The sequence below is a fragment of the Thermobia domestica genome, unplaced genomic scaffold (genome assembly GCF_964235325.1).
Source record: "Thermobia domestica unplaced genomic scaffold, izTheDome1.hap1.1 HAP1_SCAFFOLD_1895, whole genome shotgun sequence".
In the NCBI taxonomy this organism is placed as follows: Eukaryota; Metazoa; Arthropoda; class Insecta; order Zygentoma; family Lepismatidae; genus Thermobia; species Thermobia domestica.
The window spans coordinates 4,733-23,027 of NW_027657602.1; the positions used below are offsets into that span (position 1 = coordinate 4,733).

The 18,295-nt window shown below is 35.9% G+C and overlaps 1 long non-coding RNA gene across 1 annotated transcript; it reads left to right on the top strand.

Moving 5' to 3' along the window:
- Nucleotides 1–3,494: 3,494 nt before the first annotated feature.
- Nucleotides 3,495–16,618, top strand: LOC145678122 (uncharacterized). Its single transcript, XR_014130239.1, has 3 exons — nucleotides 3,495–3,731; nucleotides 12,610–12,748; nucleotides 15,461–16,618. It is a non-coding gene; the product is annotated as an uncharacterized LOC145678122 (long non-coding RNA).
- Nucleotides 16,619–18,295: the final 1,677 nt, after the last annotated feature.

Here is an 18,295-nt window from a genome sequence, read left to right on the forward strand (position 1 = left end):
GCAAGTGTGACTTTCGTATTACATAATGTGCTCAACATGTTGTCCGTGCTGGGCAATGCACGTGTTCAGACGCTTCTCCCAATTACTATGGACACGTATTAAGGTTTCTGAGGATATTTGTTCACAGGCAGCCATGATACGTTGTTCCAGATGGCGAACATCACGAACTTTAACAGCATACACCATAGCCTTCACAGGTCCCCACAGGTAGAAGTCAAGGGGGGTTAAGTCGGGTGATCGGGCAGGCCATTCCACTGGTCCATGTCGACCAATCCACGTCCCAGGGAATTGTTCATTCAGGAATTGACGCACCTGGATGCCATAATGGGAAGGTGTACCATCTTGTTGGAAGAACCTGGGGAAGGTACCATCTTCGGACATCAAAGCCGGCATTATGTTTTCCTGCAACAACGCGAGGTGTCGGTCTGCATTTAACGTTCCTGGAATGAAAAACAGACCGACGATCTTTGTTCCCCATATGCCTGCCCATACCATAGTTTTCCCTGCACCGGTCATTTTCGAGGGATCTGTCCAAGCGGGGTTGTCACGGGACCAATAGCGCATGTTTTGCCTACTGACCTCACCATTTACGTAGAAATGGGCTTCATCCGAAAAAAGTATCTGCATAGCGAACTGCGGATTTACCCTCAATTGCTCAATAGCCCACTCGCAAAACTGAACGCGACGATCGGGATCGTCCTCCGACAAATGTTGCTGCAATTGCATTTTATATGGATGCCACTTATACCTTTGGAGCACTCTGTGCACTGAACTGTGACTCACGGCACACTGCATTGCTAAACGACGTGTGCTTCGCTGCGGCGACTTCCAGAAGGAGGCCAGCACGGCAGTAGCTGTTTCTTCGTCCGTGGCTGTCCTTGGCCGTCCACTACGGAGTCTATCCACAACTGTTCCCGTTTCTTCGAATTTGGTCAATAACCGTCTCACTGCAACATGCGATACAGGTGTTCGTTGTGGATGACGCGCATTGAAATCGGCAACCACAGCGCGGGCACTTCTCGCGTCCCATATTTTGATGATCTGGATGCGTTCGTCCCTCGTTAAGGGCATGATTCACAACCTGCAAGACAAAAGAAACGCAGTCAAATTCACAACTTCAATTGTGAATAACTGTTTACCACATAAAGATAAATGCATTTTGACTTAAGATTCGGTTTTCTGGTGAAATTCTAGCCTATGGTCATGTATCACATGACCCACGTAGCGTTTGTAATAAAAAAGTTAAATTCAAGATGGCAGCCGTCCGCGTAACCTACGCTAAAAAGGGTCCCTCTAACCCTCAAATTCACCTACCAGATCAAATTCGCTGAAAGTACATCCATTTGGATTTTAATAGGGTTGGTAAGGGACTTTTGAGACACCCTGTATATATATATATATCAGGGGCGTCATTTAGAGGGGGCAGGAGGGGGCAATTCCCCCCCAAGAGTTTGAGGAATACATATGCTTTAATCGATTGTCTACTAATGTACTAGTACAATACGAGAAAGTCTTATGTTGGTGGTGCTCTTGCCCCCCTCAAGCAAAATCTGAAATGACGCCCCTGATATATATATATATTGTTGAGTTGATATTGAGTTAACGTCCCTTTTAGCAGCGAGGCGTGGACCTACTGATTAACGCGGAATCCGAACTAAATGTGGATGTCTTTTAGGCCGCGCCTCTATTACTTCCGAATGCGATTGCGAATGCGAATTTCCCAGCACGTGTAAATAAATTGGAGAGGCCTCGACTAGTTCCGACCAGCAAATTGTGAAAAAACCGACGAAAAGATATGAATGATCCCAACCTGTTGGGATTGTTCGTCCGAATACATGCGAAGGAGATTTGTCTGCAGAGGAATTGAGCGTTACGAGAGAAATAAAGTTTGTTTTGCGTGATAGCAGACGACGTTGCAAGGTGCGGAGATAAAATTAAAAAAAAAAAATAATAATAATAATAATAATAATAATAATAAAAATTAAGATAGAAGTAGATGTTCATGTTTTAATAAATTGTGCTTTTGATAAAGTTGCATTGTGGAACCAAGCTTATCCAGGTTATCACAAACGACACGTCGTGAACAAATTATGGGCAGATGTAAGCAAGGAACTTGGCGTGGAAGGTATGTATATTTTTCTTTGTTTTGTCTTTAAAATATGAAGATTTAATTAATACATGAACTCCAACTTTTTATTCAATTTATTTTTCCTTTCTGTTCCTTAAATAATGATTTTAGGAATATATGTAATTATTGACAAATATGTTTGAAATAGCAAAAACGGGTTCCTTTTACTCATGGAGAAAAGTTACGTAGAAAGTAGATTGATTCTGTAATCTCTAATCTTATTTAGTTAATTTATTTAAAGTGAAAATAGTAGCGGTTACCACGAAAGCATAATAATAAAGGGAACGACATTCAGTCTATTTTGCACCCAAAGGAAATGCCATTCATCCTTTGAATGTGCAAAATATGTCATTTATCCGCATTCGTCTTCTTCGTGCTCTCAAGATTTTAAGGTACGAATTTTGAAGCAAAAATATTTCACATTGAAGCGTTGAAAGAGACATTGCAACTTGATTCGCATTCGGAAGCAATGGAGGCGCAGCCTTACACGTCATTCTATTACCTGTAGTATGCAGCGCCAGGGGAAAGTATATGAACCAGCGTTGCCAGATCTAGCATAATGATGCTAGATCTAGCATAATTTGCATTTCTTTAGATCTAGGATCTTGCTTTTAGCATCCTACCCAAATCTAGCATAATTTCAGCAAGTTTATCAAAAAGCCGTAAAACCTGAAGATGAGAAACAAGTTGGTCGTGGGAAGAAAAAAAACGGCAGAAATGTATCCTCTTTCATCGATTCATATAGTCGGTAAACCATACAGGCAGTCTTATTTTCCGAAATAAGTTAAAAATGGCTTTGGTTTTTTTTTTTTTTTTATTATTTGTGGCTTCACCCACGGTTTTCTAATTCTTTAACTGCGAGGCATGGTCGGAGCTATGGGGGCCATTATCTCCTGTTAGCTTTTTGACAATTTCACCATCTTTATTTCTGACTTCATGACCACCTTTATTCCTGAAATGAAAGGTCAGGGACCGACCAAAAATTTGCCCCCCCCCCCCCCAGCAGACAATTCCCAACTCCGTTTATGCTGCTAGGTAATTTTCTTTCAAAATATGTAAACAAACACTTTGCATTCATTTATACGATATATACGCCATTGAGTCTGGGAACGACTGCACTAGTTTAGTTGAGTTAAGCTTTGGTGCGTGAAGTATTGAGTTCTATCCACGCATTCTTGAGCTCTGCGTATTTTAAATTACGTTATCGTATCTCAACTTCGTTCTTTTTTCTTTTAAAACTCCTGAAATAGTAATTATGAGGATCTAGCATAATTTGACCGAATCTAGCATAATTTCGATCAGGTTTTGGAATAATTCCGAACTGTCAGTCTGGCAACGCTGATTTGAACCAGCGAGTTTTGAAAACAAATGAGTGTTAGATACTGGTGGATCATTCATTTGTGAACATGAATACAAATAAATTGCTTGAAATATTCCTTCCATTGAAGAAAATAGTAACAAGTCAAAATGTTCAATAGAGATCACCTAACGAATTTAGCATTTGGAGCCTACTAAGACTACATTTAAGTCGGAGGCGAGAAAAACACTGTTAATAGTGATGAAGAAAGAAAGAAAGAAGCAAAGAAGCTAACATTTGAAACAAGTAAGTTTTTATTTATTTATATATTTATAACATTTGACAAATTTCTTCCATTTTCAGGTTAGGGTAGAGCTTTGTATTTCTCTTAACGGCTTAAGTTTAGAGTTGCCCCTCAACCCCAAACTGGTTTGTGATTTATGCACGGATTAATTTACAACGCCCGCTCCAGCAGATACTCTCACTCAGAAAGGAGAAATTACACATTAATAATTTTATGAAAAAGAATCAAAACTTACCTAACCTTAAGCTAAACCCTACCCTACTTATTTATATCTTAGGCCTATGTTTAGCAGAAGGGGTCCAGCTCTTTTCTCTAAAAAATGTTACAATTTTGGTAATTTCTGCTCACATTCGGTTAGTTTGGGGTAGGGTTAGTTTAGGTTACGTTAGGTTAGGTTAGTTTAGGTTACGTTAGGTTAGTTTCGTTTATGTTATATTAGTGTAGGAGTCTCGCATAATTTTCCAAAAAATGATAGAATTTCGCTTATTTCTACTAATATTACGTTAGTTTAGGTTAGTTCAGGTTAGCTTACGTTAGTTTATGTTAGGTTAGATTTGGTTGCGTTATGTTACGTCTAAGTACTTGTATCACTCATTTCTCCTGTAAATTTTGCGTTTTTACGTGCTTCTGGACCCCTTGTACTAAACATACCCCATATCTTACTCTACTTTACCATACCCTACTCTACTATATTTTTTCAAAGGGCCCTACTTATCGATACGTAGTTGGGGCGTGTCTTACCCTTATGCACTGTAGTTTTTATGTTGTACGTCCATACTGTCCTTATACTGACCTCTCCTTATGTCAATCTGCACCGCTTTTTATAAAAATCAGGAAAATTTACAGGAGAAATGAGGTAAGAAATGATAATTTGAAGTTTTTATTTGATGTTTAGGAATTTAAGTTCGGTATGAGAGTTATGTTTAATACGAGAAAAGATATGTGGAAATTAGTACTATTTGCCGGATGCGGAAGCATTCAGCAGCATGGTAGTTGTAAAATATGGCGAACAGGTGTAATGAATGCTCAAAAATAATGAAGAAAACCTTTTAAATTTTTGTAAAGCCAACGGAGTACTAAAGTTAAGTGAAATGTAATAATTTTTAATACTTTAAGCACTGTTTTTTGTATGTTGCAAAGTCCAAGGGCACCTACAGACTGGAGGGGCAACTCTAAACTTAAGCCCCAGTTTGTGCTAGGTAGCCACTGAAAAGCGCGAGTGCTATCTAACTGAGTCAGGGCAGAAGTGCAGCACGAAAGCCCGAGTGATAAGGGTGCGCCCGTAGGGAGCAGGCGCGTCATCGACGGGGGTTACGCGCATAAACGATGATAGTGGACTAGCACACTAACAACTATTTATTCCGAAGTTAGTCGTCGCCTACTTTTTGGCTAAAAGTGTAATAATTGTTTTTTTTCTTTACCAAAGCTTTACATTTAATTCACATAATAATGCCGAGTGAGCGTTAGCGAGTGGAGACGGGTTAGTGCAACGCAGGGCACGTTGTTTTCTGTTTTTATTACTGCTAAATGGAAATGAAATGAAATCTTTGAGTTTTACGTCCCACGTTTATGCCAGTTAGGCTAAAGGAGACGGTGATAATGAGAGATGAGTGAAATGGTGGAATGAAGAAAGTGGGAGGAAACGGGAGAACCCCGAGACAACCCACGAGCACGGTGTTTGTCCACCACAAAGTTCACTTGGCGGAGGCAGGGTTCGAACCGGGGACCCCAAGCACCAGAGGTTACTGCTAAATGGGAAAACGAGCCTGTGTTCTAGAAGATTGCTGCCTTCTTGGTTATGTTACTAACCGTTACAGTAGACAACAGTGGCGTATTTACGATTTTCTTTCGGGGGGGGCTTTGCTAACTTTCGGGGAGGGCTTTGCTGAAAATGTGAAAATTCTGCAAGATATTTCATATACTTTACTATAGTAAGTAAGATTTCGGGGGGGGCTTAAGCCCGGAAGCCCCCCCCCCTAAATACGCCACTGGTAGACAATATAACTTTCTCCACGTTTCTTTATATTAGTATATATCAGGGTTGGCAAAAACCATGTTTTTGTTGAAAAAAACAATTTTTTTTTTTTTTTTGGTTTAAACCAGGTTTGTTTTATTTAAATAATTTGCTCTATATATTCATATCATATATGGACAGAAATAAGTTTGTTTCATCTTGATGTTATTATGCAACAACCGGGTTATGCTGGAAGGGGTCACATAAGCTTAATGCGGAATAAAAACCGCTTCTCGAGTTACATCCGAGAGAAATTGTCCTCCATTTGAACTCGGAACCAGGACTAATTAGCGACAAATGCGATACGTCTGCCGACTCACTCACGAAGGAATCCTCATAAAAATACGTTGAACTGATCTTTACATGCTTCTTGATATAATTGTCAAGAGTAATTTCAGAAGAGCAAAAAGATAAACAGTTCCACAAGTGAAACTATTATACAGAATTACATATGGGCAATTTCAAAGTACTACGGAGTACAGAAGAACTAATTTAGTTCAAGTTAGTTAACAATGACTTTTATTGATACAAATTAAAGAAATACAGCGACTTAATTTGCATATCAGTAAGAAAAGTGAATAAAGATCCGAATTATTTGAGTCCACTTTGGCTCAGACTCATTTATACATAAATAGATACCAGAAATACTTCTCATTTCACTAACTGCCTCTCGTGGGGTCTGTATGACCCCCCCCACACACACACACACAAAGTACGGCATTTCGAAGTATTTTATCAATAGTAAACATTGAAACGAAGCAATATTTAGTATTTTTCTTTGATTGCAATTACATAACAATAATAACTACAAAAAAATTACAAACATTTATAAGCTTAAAAAAAAGTTGCTTTTGTAGTATAATCTTTTTGAGTATTGCATGGGAAATTTAGGTCTGAATATAACACGAACAATGGGAGTGAAACGTGATAACCCACAAATGTCTGTTCATCAAGATTTTACAAACACTTACACTTTTACGAACATTTCTCGTTTTTTGGTTTAAACCAGTTGGTTTTTTTGAAACAAACAGCTGGTTTAAACCAGCCAACCCTGATATATATATAGGATGTAAGAAAATTTAAAGCATCAAACCTACAGAGGTGATTTGTCACATCAGAGCAAAGAAATAGTTCATATGGACCTGTGGTCAAAAGTCCATACTTCCGAAGCTATAGACTGTCGAAGACATAAGAAAATAAACTTTAAAAATCTATAGCTTCAGTGTGGGACCGTGCGCAGTCAAGGAAGACATCACTTAAGAACTAGTATGTGCCCTATTCAAATACCCATGTTTCAGAATACCGCGGTGCTTGCGTATCAATGGACAGTTTATGAGCACTTCAACTTTTCTGAGTATTCCTCAACTGGCTCTATAAAAATTAATGTGTAAGTGCCACAAGATTCTGAAATATGGATATTTGGATAGGGCACGTAGTAGCTCTTAAGTAATGTGTTGACTCGACTGGGATCTGTCTCACAGTAGTGGAACTCTGGACCTCTAAATTTCCTTTTTCCACGTTTTCGGCAGCCTGTAACTATAGACGTTTGACCACAGGTCCATATGAACTTTTTTTTTTCTTTTCGTGTGCAGAGTAAGAATTAAATGATAACTTAGCTGCTGGTAGTCGAATTTCGGTTAAAACTACGCTAGAAGTCGTGTAGCCGAATAGTAACCGAGCAGTACTCAGTGAAACTATACTTTGCCTTTTCCTGGATTACTATAGTACGGAAGGTATAACGTCGTTGCTTTCCCGTGAAAAGTTGTAGTGACGTTTATGGGGAGTTGCCAGCTTGGTTACTCGTGGCTCGCTGAGCGCAGTGAATGGTGGCTGGTGATTTGCTATCCTCTTACCACACACCCAGTGAGGAGCAGGTCCAACTGCGGGAAGCCAACGACGCTATACCTTCTGACCTTTAGTTACCAAGAAAATTGTCAAAAGGTGTTAACCAACTTACTTGATTACATTAAGCAAAAGGAATAACAGCTGTACAGTTTTGCGGTAAAAATAGCCGTCTCGTCTTTGTAATTGCTCATTGCACTTAATTATTGCCGGTACTTGGGCTGTTATAGACAATTAGTTATTTGAACCCCTCTTCCTTGGTTGAAGGACTCAGTTATTCAGGATAAATTAACACGTCTCAATTGATCTTTCTTTTCGAGTATCGAAATTCTTATATAATATTAAATTAGCTGCAGTATGGGATATTTCGAAGTAAAGTTTTCTGGTCACAGTATGAAACATCCTCAGATATGCTAGTTGTCATTGTCGTGTATGCGATGCACTAACCAATTAAAGTAGTGTCTACTAATTACGGCTCTCGTTTAATTTAATCGTGTGGTTGGCGTAATCATAAAAATATTCATCTTTATTAAAAATTAGTTGCTATATAGATGTATATGTAGGATATAAGCGAATTTTAAAGGGAAATGTAGACATAGTAACTCCCACAGGACTTTTTTACAGGGGGGAGTGGGCAAAAGGACCGACATACAAGCAAAGTCACGGATACAAATACCTAGAACCACATAATATTTAATGTAAAATACAATTATTACAACTCACTGCTAACTTTACTAACTGTTGTGTGTGAATAAAAAAATTAGCATATTTTAATACTAATTAGGAAAATCCATTGTTAAAGCAAGTGCTCCCTGCAGCGGGCGGCTATGGTTACAGAATACAGTTTTAGTGTTATTGATACTTCGTAAGTGAAATCCTCATTTAGTTGGGTGAGGAATCTAGAATACGATAGTGCTATGATAAAGAAAAGAGTAAGTTTTTATATTTTAGGTATGTTTTGTATTTGTAACCTGTTCTTCTTTCCGAAAGTATATTCTCCTTTAGAACAACTTAACTCTGTGCATCAGAAGTGCAGAAGTACAACTCTTATGTAAATCAGGCGCAAATATATATGTATTGAAAATTGAAAGTAAAGATTATCATAAAAAAAAAGCAATGATAGAACGACAGTGCTAAAAATACGAACCAACCAGTGCTAGATAGCCACTGAAAAGCACGAATATTATTAACAGAGTGAGCACAAGGGCGTAGCAGGATGAGCTTAGTGTGCTTCCGTATGGAGCGGGCATGTCAGCGACGGTGGATATGCACGTAACCGAAGGTAGTGTAAAAATTTTATATCCCATACAACTATGCCTTACATCTAATATGGCTTTACTTCACTCCTGTGGTTCTGCATCATCACTTTACATAATGCCTTGAGTTCATAATAGCTTCCTTACGGAGTACTATGCATTACGTATTACGTATTTCTACCTATGATAAATATTATAATAGATATAAGGCTCCGATGTATTGTTACATGTAGATTGCTATTGCAAAATGAATCAACATATAAATAACATAAATAATGGTTTGCGCCTTTCATTTCAACTCAGCAAAAAAAAAAAAAAAAAAAAGCATCACCATCTCAGATATTATTGGAACTTTTTTTATAGCAACTAGACATGTTTTTTAAATGACCCGTATTTTTTGTTGTCGGAAAAGATTTTCCCGCCAAGTAATGGGCCATCAAAACGGGAAGTACATTTTACGAATTTTAGAGGACGTGGAAAATGGTAAACTTCGTAGCCTCACCATTCAGCTATGGAGACAGATAGTTATAATTCTTGTTGTGGTATGTACACTCATGACAATATTATCGCATGTCTATAAATATGTTGTTGTAGGAATATAATTTGATAACGAATTCGGCCGGTATTTCTTATAATGTAGTATGTGTATAATCGGGAAGGACGATGTATGTGGCAAATTTCATGTCAAAAGAGCAGTAAATAAGAACAATAAAACGAAAATAAAACTTTCTTGTCAATTTAGCAATATTTTGTTTTACTCATTCTAATTTTCGTGTTTGTAATTCTTTTCTTCTGAAATTTACTACGAGTATACATTTCCCGATTATACATGTAGTATCAGTATCTATAGTACCCTGCAAAATCATTATCAAATTATATTCTTACAAGAAGACAGTTATAGATATGCGACAATCATTTTGGACATGAGTGTACATACGGATATAAATAAAATATATTTTATTATAGTTTGGTTTGCGCATGCGTATCTTTTGGTACATAAATTAACAAATGAACGTAAGTTTATCTGAAAAGTCGAAGGTTATGCTTTCTTTCGAGCACTTCCGGTTCGAATTTTAAAATTCTATTTTACGGTTGGTAAGACCTAGTTACCCGCTTCGAAAAAAAAATGTATTGCTTGTGTGTGCAACCGTTTTGTCGCAAAAAATTCGAGAAACCGTCGTTTTCAAAAATCACCTTTCTCGAAATCACCATAATTTAAAATCCTGAAATGTTGTCAAATTGTTCAACTTTACATGAATAATAAACACACCAAATAGCATTGTCGACCAATGCTTCACGAATGAACTACAGCCTCTTGAAGTTAGGGAGGTTTCATTAACTTCAATATCACCGTTGGCAACACTGAAAACAATGAAAGTGCAACAATTTGATGATGTTTGTGGTTCACATTCATTAAATAAAGGATAAAAGTTTTTCCTGGCTTCTTTTTATTATTTTAAAAGGCTCTCTGAAATAATAAGATGAGCCTCCCCCTACTCCGTTTTCTTAAACCGATGTAACCTGAGGTGAAAATTACGATTACGAAACAAATTTTAAACTTACTTAAAATGGTTTTCGGAAACAAAGTTTCACTGATTTTTTCCACTTTGAAGTAATTATTTGCTTGCTTAGTGTCTTCTTCGCTAATAGCATGTCACCATGGCAGATGCTCCAATAGGTGTTGGTGCACTCACAACTCGTAGCACGTTGTCGATAGTCACAAAACACTTATATTCTCTTCTCTTATTCTCTTCTGGAAACGTGTACCCTGTTGAAGGTCCATGTGGAGACAAAGAAGAAAATAAAATGAAATCTTGGACGTTTTACGTCCCACGTTTATGCCGGTTAGGCTAAAGGAGACAGTGATTATGAGAAATGAGTGAAATGGTGGAATGAAGAAAGTGGGAGGAAACGGGAGAACTCCGAAAGACCCACCAGCACGGTGTTTGTCCACCACAAAGTCCACACGGCGTGAGCTGGGATCGAACCAAGGACCCTAAGCACCGGAGGTGAACGCTCTACCACTGAGCTACCGCGCCTCCTGGAAACACAAAGAACATTGCAATTTCATGTAATTTATGATTTATTGATAATATTTCTGCTATCCATCACTGGTTATCATATATGCATGTAACAAAGGTTCATTTTTGCAGATTTCTTAAATCTACATTTTGAATTGCAGAAGCTCGATTTTGGGGAAAGCATGAAGTTAGTCCATGATGACCCGTTACTGCCATAAAAGCCAAAGATGACTTCGGTAAATACCAGTTACCGGTCGCACACTTTCCCATTTTTTTTTTAAATTGTCGAATTCGGTTTTTGGCAACAAGACGAGAGTAATACCCAGAGTTGGTACTTGCACTGTACTCACGAATTTTTCTGCAGGTTTAATACTGTGAATCTGTTTTTCCTTTTCCCGGGTTGCCACATTCTTATCCCCCTCTCCCCAATACGTCGCAGAGACCGTTACCACGGCCGGTTTCACTGAAAAGCCACTGCTTTATCGGACCTGTCTGCATCTTGGACATCTGAAAGCAATTTTTAAAGTGGAATGCAGCACCATCAGAAATCACTGAAACGGTTTATGAAATTGTAGACACTTATTTTTACGTGTTCGAACCTTTTTCTATAACATATATTATCGCTTTTCTTCGAGTATTTTTAGAATCTTATTCATGGCTATGAGTACGAGCCGAAATGTGTGTTTTGTCATCGCTTATTACGGCAAAACTGTCAGTTGTTTCATAATAATATATCACTCCCGTAAAGAAGGACATTTGCTCGTTTCTCCAGTGATCATTCTGAACTTCCCTTTGCAGAATAACAGTCCAATTTAAGCGAAGTTCACATGCAGTAAAATAGAATTTGTATCTTGAAATTTTACACGATGCTTTGCGGTAACATTTTTTTACACTTTCATTGTTTTCATTGTTGCCAACTGTGACTTCAAAGTTAAAGAAAGTTCGCTAACTTAAAAAGGCTGTAGTTCATTCATGAAGCATTGGTCGAGAATGCTATTTGGTGTTTATTATTCATGTACAGTTGAAGCATCTGACAAAATTTAAGAATTTTAAATTATGATGTTTTCGAGAAAATGACGATTTTTGAAAATTTGACGATTTCTCGAATTTTTTGCGATAAAACGGTTGCACACAGAAGCGATACTTTTTTTTGGGGGGAGGAAGCGGGTAACTAGGTCTTACCAACCTTGAAAACGGAATTTAAAATTCGAACCGGAAGAAAGCATAAACTTCTGACTTTTCACATAAACTTACGTTCATTTGTTAATTTATGTACAAAAAGATACGCATACGCAAACCAAACTATAATAAAATATAGTTTATTCATATCCCTATGTACATACCACAACAAGAATGATAACTCTACATGTCTCCATAGCTGAATTGTGAGGCTCCGAATTTGACCATTTTCCACGTTTTCTACAATTCATGAATTGTACTCCCCGTCCTTGATGGCCCATTACTTGGTGGAAATTTTTTTTCCGAAAAAAAAAATACGGGTCGCTTAAAACACGTCTAGTTTCTATTAAAAAGAGTTTGAACAATATCTGAGATGGTGATGGTACAATTTTATTTTTATTTATTTATTTATTTTTGCCTCAATTGAAATGGAAGGCACCAGATATCTAATTTAAGTTAAAAACAATGTACGTTTCTCATTAATTTTTAGTTACTATAAAGATGTGACTTAAAATTAGTAAAATACTGTACATATTTTAATTTTTTGCATTTTCTTTTTCTATAATAGATTATTAAAAAACATGGTACAAAACATAAGAAATGTTTATTAAGTACTGACCTGTTCCGAGAGATCAGAAAAGATGAATACGAGCTGGTTTTGGAATGAAAATGGTGTTCTTTATGCTATGTATTGGGTAGTTCAGGAAGTGAGTATTTATTGAATGTTTTATTATTATTATTCGATATGCCCATTATACCATATAGTTGAGACTCTATTGTATTGATAGAAAGTTGAGACACTATAATATTAATAAATTTTCATAGAAATAGGCACTAACTATACATTTAAATAGAAAGAATGTGTCAAATAAAATTTATTGTAGGTAGCCAATGACACCCCAAAATAAACAAACTTCTGTTCTTTATAATATATCGAACGTAAAGAAACGACATTGGTTGATTTGGCGCTTTATTGATGCATTTCGAAGGAAAAAAAGAGAAGCAGGACACGAGGCAATGCTTCAAGAAGACGATTCGTCCAAGAAAAGAAGAAAATTCCCGACGAGAGCTCACGTCGTGGTTCGGATTCCACGTTAATCAGTAGGTTCACGTTTTGTATGGTCTCGCTGTTCACGGGACGTTAAACTCAAATTCAACTGAACTGAAAGAAGAAAATAGATTCAAGCTGATGAAAGAATTCACCGTACAGAATTTTGAAACTGTTGACATTGCAGAATAATGCTGGATTTGGCCCATAATTCCGTCATGGAATGTTAATGTCATGGTAATTGTAACATAAGATAAAGTAAATTATTCAATAGGTATATTAGATTTCACTGTTTCCTTTCCAATTATCTGTGTTGCAAATACGTAGTAATAAGCAGTAATGCAGTGTTATGAATTGCTATGAAGTTATGAATATCCTTTACGTTAGAGATATTGTAAAGATAACTTCACAGAAGTTTACTTTGGGGTGCTGTAGGATGCCTACAGCAAATTTTATTTTAGCCCAATATAGATTCATGCTGAGAAAAATTTCTGCAGGTCATTGTCTCCGATTTTCCTGAAATTAGGATATATCATTCTAAAAACAAAATAATTAGACTTTTTTTTTTTTTTTTTGCATTATACAAAAAAATATTAGAACTAAATTAAGCATTTGTTGCAACTGAGACTTTCAGTGACTGTTTGCCATGGCGTTTTAAAGAAAATGTGGATCAAATTTAACCTTTCCGAACTTCTTAATTTTAGGTTGTGCAGTTATTTTTTGAGTTTTAGTGATATTAATGCCTATTTTTAAGGCTTTTAGTACGTAATCATCCGGTTTCTATTTTTGAAGTACAATATAACCCATTTAAGTAGATTAACCTATTTAGATATACGGCTTTGCGTCCAAACGTCTCGCTCCCAAACGTCCTGCTCCGGTATCACAGGGTGGTATAGAGGCAGAGGGCTGGTGTTATTTATCACTAGCCTTTAAGATATATATATATATATATATATATATATATATATATATATATATATATATATATATATATATATATATAAGTGAGCATAGTGAGAAGGACCACATATACTTCTACCTTATTAATTTATACAGTATGGCGCTAAATTCGGTGTACAAAAGCAGAGGGGTGATTCCTGAGAGTAAAAAAGGAAAAAAAGTTCCAATAAACATAGGGCGAAAACCCCATCGTTTATGTGTTATAGGCTGCTGAAATCATGAAAAAAATGAACTTTAAAGGTTCATAGCTCCAAAACTAAAAAAATGAACTTTAAAGGTTCATAGCTCCAAAACTTTGGGACCTACCTTGGTCCGGTCAAGACTTCACTTAGAACCTAGTATGTTCCCTATCCAAAAATGCGTGTTTCAGAATCCTGAGGTGCTTCCACAACAATGTTTATAGAGGGAGTTTGACTACGGGCCTATGATATAAAGTATTCTCCAACTACCTCCATAAAAATTGTTGCGTGAGTACCTTAGGATTCTAAAACATGTATTTTTGAATAGAGCACATATTAGTTCCTAAGTGAAGTCTTGACCCGACTTTGGTAGGTCCCATAGTTTTGGAGCTATGGACCTTTACAATTGATTTTTTCATGTTTTCGGCAGCCTATAACACGTGAACGATGGGCTTTTCGCCGTAAGTTTATTGGAACTTTTTTGTTTGTTTTACTCTCAGGAAACACTCCTCTGCTTTTGTACCACGAATTTAGCGCCATACTGTAGGTATCGTTAAAAAATGTAAATATTAAGCTAGGCTTAATTGCACTTTTTTAAAAAAGTTATCTCTATTACTTTATGGCAGGCATGCATATTGCGGAGTTGGGATTTGGGCGCCAGAGTCCAGCGGGCAAGCTCTGTGTCGGTTTTCTACATTATTTATTTGCAAATACTGAACAAAAATTCAGAATAAATTAAATCTTTTAAAAGTGTTTTTCTTTTTAACTCTTTTTAAAGCGAGCTTATCTTCTTTATCTTTTAAGTCGAAGCAGGAAATATAAACCACCGAACGATTTCTGTGTATGAACTGTCAAACTCGTAACCCAGCTGAGTTACTTTCCTTCCTTCGCTCAGTAATACTCATGCATCTACAATTTCCATTTTCATCCTAAATCAAGTTTATTGTGTTCTGTAATATCATTATTTTAAGTTTGGATCATAGTTTTAATTCTATATCTACACTATAACTTTATTCAGCGTACCAAATTTGAGTGATATTTATTAAGATATTTAGTACATAACTTCCAAAAGTATAGGAAACAATGTTTTAGTATTTTGGATAGCCTGAGGTAAGATAAAAAAAAACGCATAAAACGCTTTGTTTGACTTAACCTTGATTCTGAGATATCTTTCGTTTTTAAATTTTGCCACACATGCTACAAATAGTAATTTTACAATTGCTTTATTTTAGGAGTCCACTGTGTTCGGAGGCTATCAACCGAGATGATTTCAAGGTACGCCGCACACAGGTACTACATAGACGGTACCAAATTTGACCGTAAGTAAGGATGAATCCCAGAAAAAGGAAGGAAGTGTTGTGACTCACCTAGCATTTCAAAGTGTCTTCCTATGTGATGAACTATCATCAGCCTCCCATCATTAGCGCGCGGCTTGCTCAATTTGCAGATTCGACGAAAAACGTTGTATATATAGAGAGTTTGGCATAGAGACATTTAGTATAGGAAGCCCAAAATTCATAGCGTCAACATAACACCAATTTAAAAATATAGACTGAAGATCTAATTAATTCTTATTGACTGTGATTTTTTTTTATTATTGGCGTAGCTCGTTTCGTGTGATGTGTATGGTACTCATTTAAGCTAATTTGCGTGCATATTATGCTGTTTTAATTTATGGCAGTTAAATCACACTTCAGATTCTAAAGTAATGTATAATATACCTACTTCGTATCGTTAAATATATTCTTAGATGAAGGTGACAGAGAACTTTTCAAGAAATAGTTTAACTTATTTTGTGTGTGTTGAGGGGAGGGGGGACGTAAGTAAACGCATGATTCTGCTGCTTGGTTTTCGGTGATTGGTACAGTCATCTTCTGAACTACAATACTAGGGTGTGGGAAAGAGTTTGTAAGATGCAACTCTGTTCAAACTTTTCTTACAAAGTGTTTTTTTTTAATGTTAAATAAAACTTGTTAAAATTGATACACTGATGAGGTGTATATACATTTCAAACTATTATAATGTACTGTATGCAATTAGTAGACTTAAATTAATATAGACTTTTTGTTTATGTATTCACAGTAAATATATTGTGTACTACAAATGTATACTTAATGTAAAATTTAATAAATTATTACTGTAATTATTCTCAATAAATGTACAGGATTTTATTTTATGTATTGTCTTTTGAAGGTTCATTCCTTTATTTGGCTTTCGGTTTGTTATGTAATCATAAGGAATGTAGGATGGTGGAATTTAGATCATTTTAAGGATAATTTCTCTATTATATACGATAACTCAAAGAAATAATCGATTGTATATCGCATTAAATATTTACATGATATAAAATAAGTTATTTTCCCCATTTATCATGTATAAATCTTACCACCAGTGGGGTTCTGTAGTATAGACACTAGTTGCCCAAGTACTTCACAAGTTGCGGTATAGTCAATGCGGTCTGGTTGCTTGAGCACTGACTTCAGGAGTGGTAGAATGAATGACTATTCGGAAACAGTGAGTAGCCTAGTAGTTAATGCATCGATACGGTAAGTTGAAGTTACAGGTTCAAATCTTAGTCCAGTCTTGCATTTTCTTTCCTTTTGTAATTATGTACTTTAGCTTAGTAGACCTGATTTCTTTATACTCGAGTTATTCCATCATGACTTTCAACACAAGGACGACATGAACCACTCACATGTTGATAACTGGGATGTCTTCCTTGTGCTCTGTCATTTATTCTACGCACTACAATAGCTGTTTTAGTGTTGTGTAAAACATACAACGTAGAGCACAATTAAGACACCTCGACTGTGGACATCTGAGTGGTCCACGTCGTCCTTGTGTTAAGAGTCGTGGTGCAATAAAATGGTTTCATGATGATATGATCACGTTTTATAGTGATTCTTTATAAGAAAAACTCATTATATACACGTGTTTGTAAGTTTCGTATATTTTTAATACTTCTGTAAGAAACTGTACTATAGCATTTTTTTTTTAGTTCCATTAAGAATACTTTTCACAAAATGCTTGTGATTTGTTCCGATTGTTATTGTTCCTCCATATTTTTAAATGAATATTGACATAGATATAGAATGTGTGTCCGAGATAATTTAGTTTTCTCCACTTGTACTGCACAGTGCCCCCTGTGGTGTCGCCTTGTAATATTAAGGGATCCCGGGTACATGACAAAATATTTAGAAAATATTTTCAGTACATGATAGAAAATATTCAGAGAATATAAGGTAGACAAATCAAAAACATTTTCAAATTACTTTTCTTGGTGTTCTGTAGCAGTAGCAAATGTTAAGAAAATATTAAACTAGTTTCAGACGAATTTGTGCTAACAAAGAAAATATTTACGATTTATTTTTCAAATAGCAATTGATATGTTTTTCATTTGTTATTGTATGTAGTTTCAGAACGTACTTAAAGTATTTTCTAACATTTTCTGGTTTTCGCAGAGAAATATTTTAAATTCTTTCTGAATATTTTTCCGTCATTACCACCATAACACCTACCGTTTGAAATACATTTCTTTCTTCAACCCATAAGTTAGAATACTAGAATTTATTTCAACAAATTTATGTGATGATAGAAGTTTCCGTGTGTTCTAAACCGGTTCCAACATACACAGACTTCTACCACCCCATCAATTTGTAAAAATGAAATCCAGATATTTTAACTTACAAGAGTTGGAAAACTGTTCAGTATGCATTTCCTTCAGTATTGAAGAAAGAAATGTATTTGAAACTGTAGGTGTTATCGTGGTAATTACGAAAAAATATTCAGAAAGAATTTAAAATACTCTATGTGAAAACCAGAATTCGTTAGAAAGTATTTTAAGTACGTTCTGAAACTACATGCAATAACAAATCAAAAACATATCAATTCCTATTGGAAAAATGAATCGTAAATATTTTCTTTCTTAGCACAAATTCATATCTGAAACTAGTTTAATATTTTCTAAACATTTTCTACTGTTACAAAACACCAAGGAAAATAATTTGAAAATGTTTTTGATATCTCTACCTTATATTCTCTGAATATTTTCTGTCATGTACAGAAAA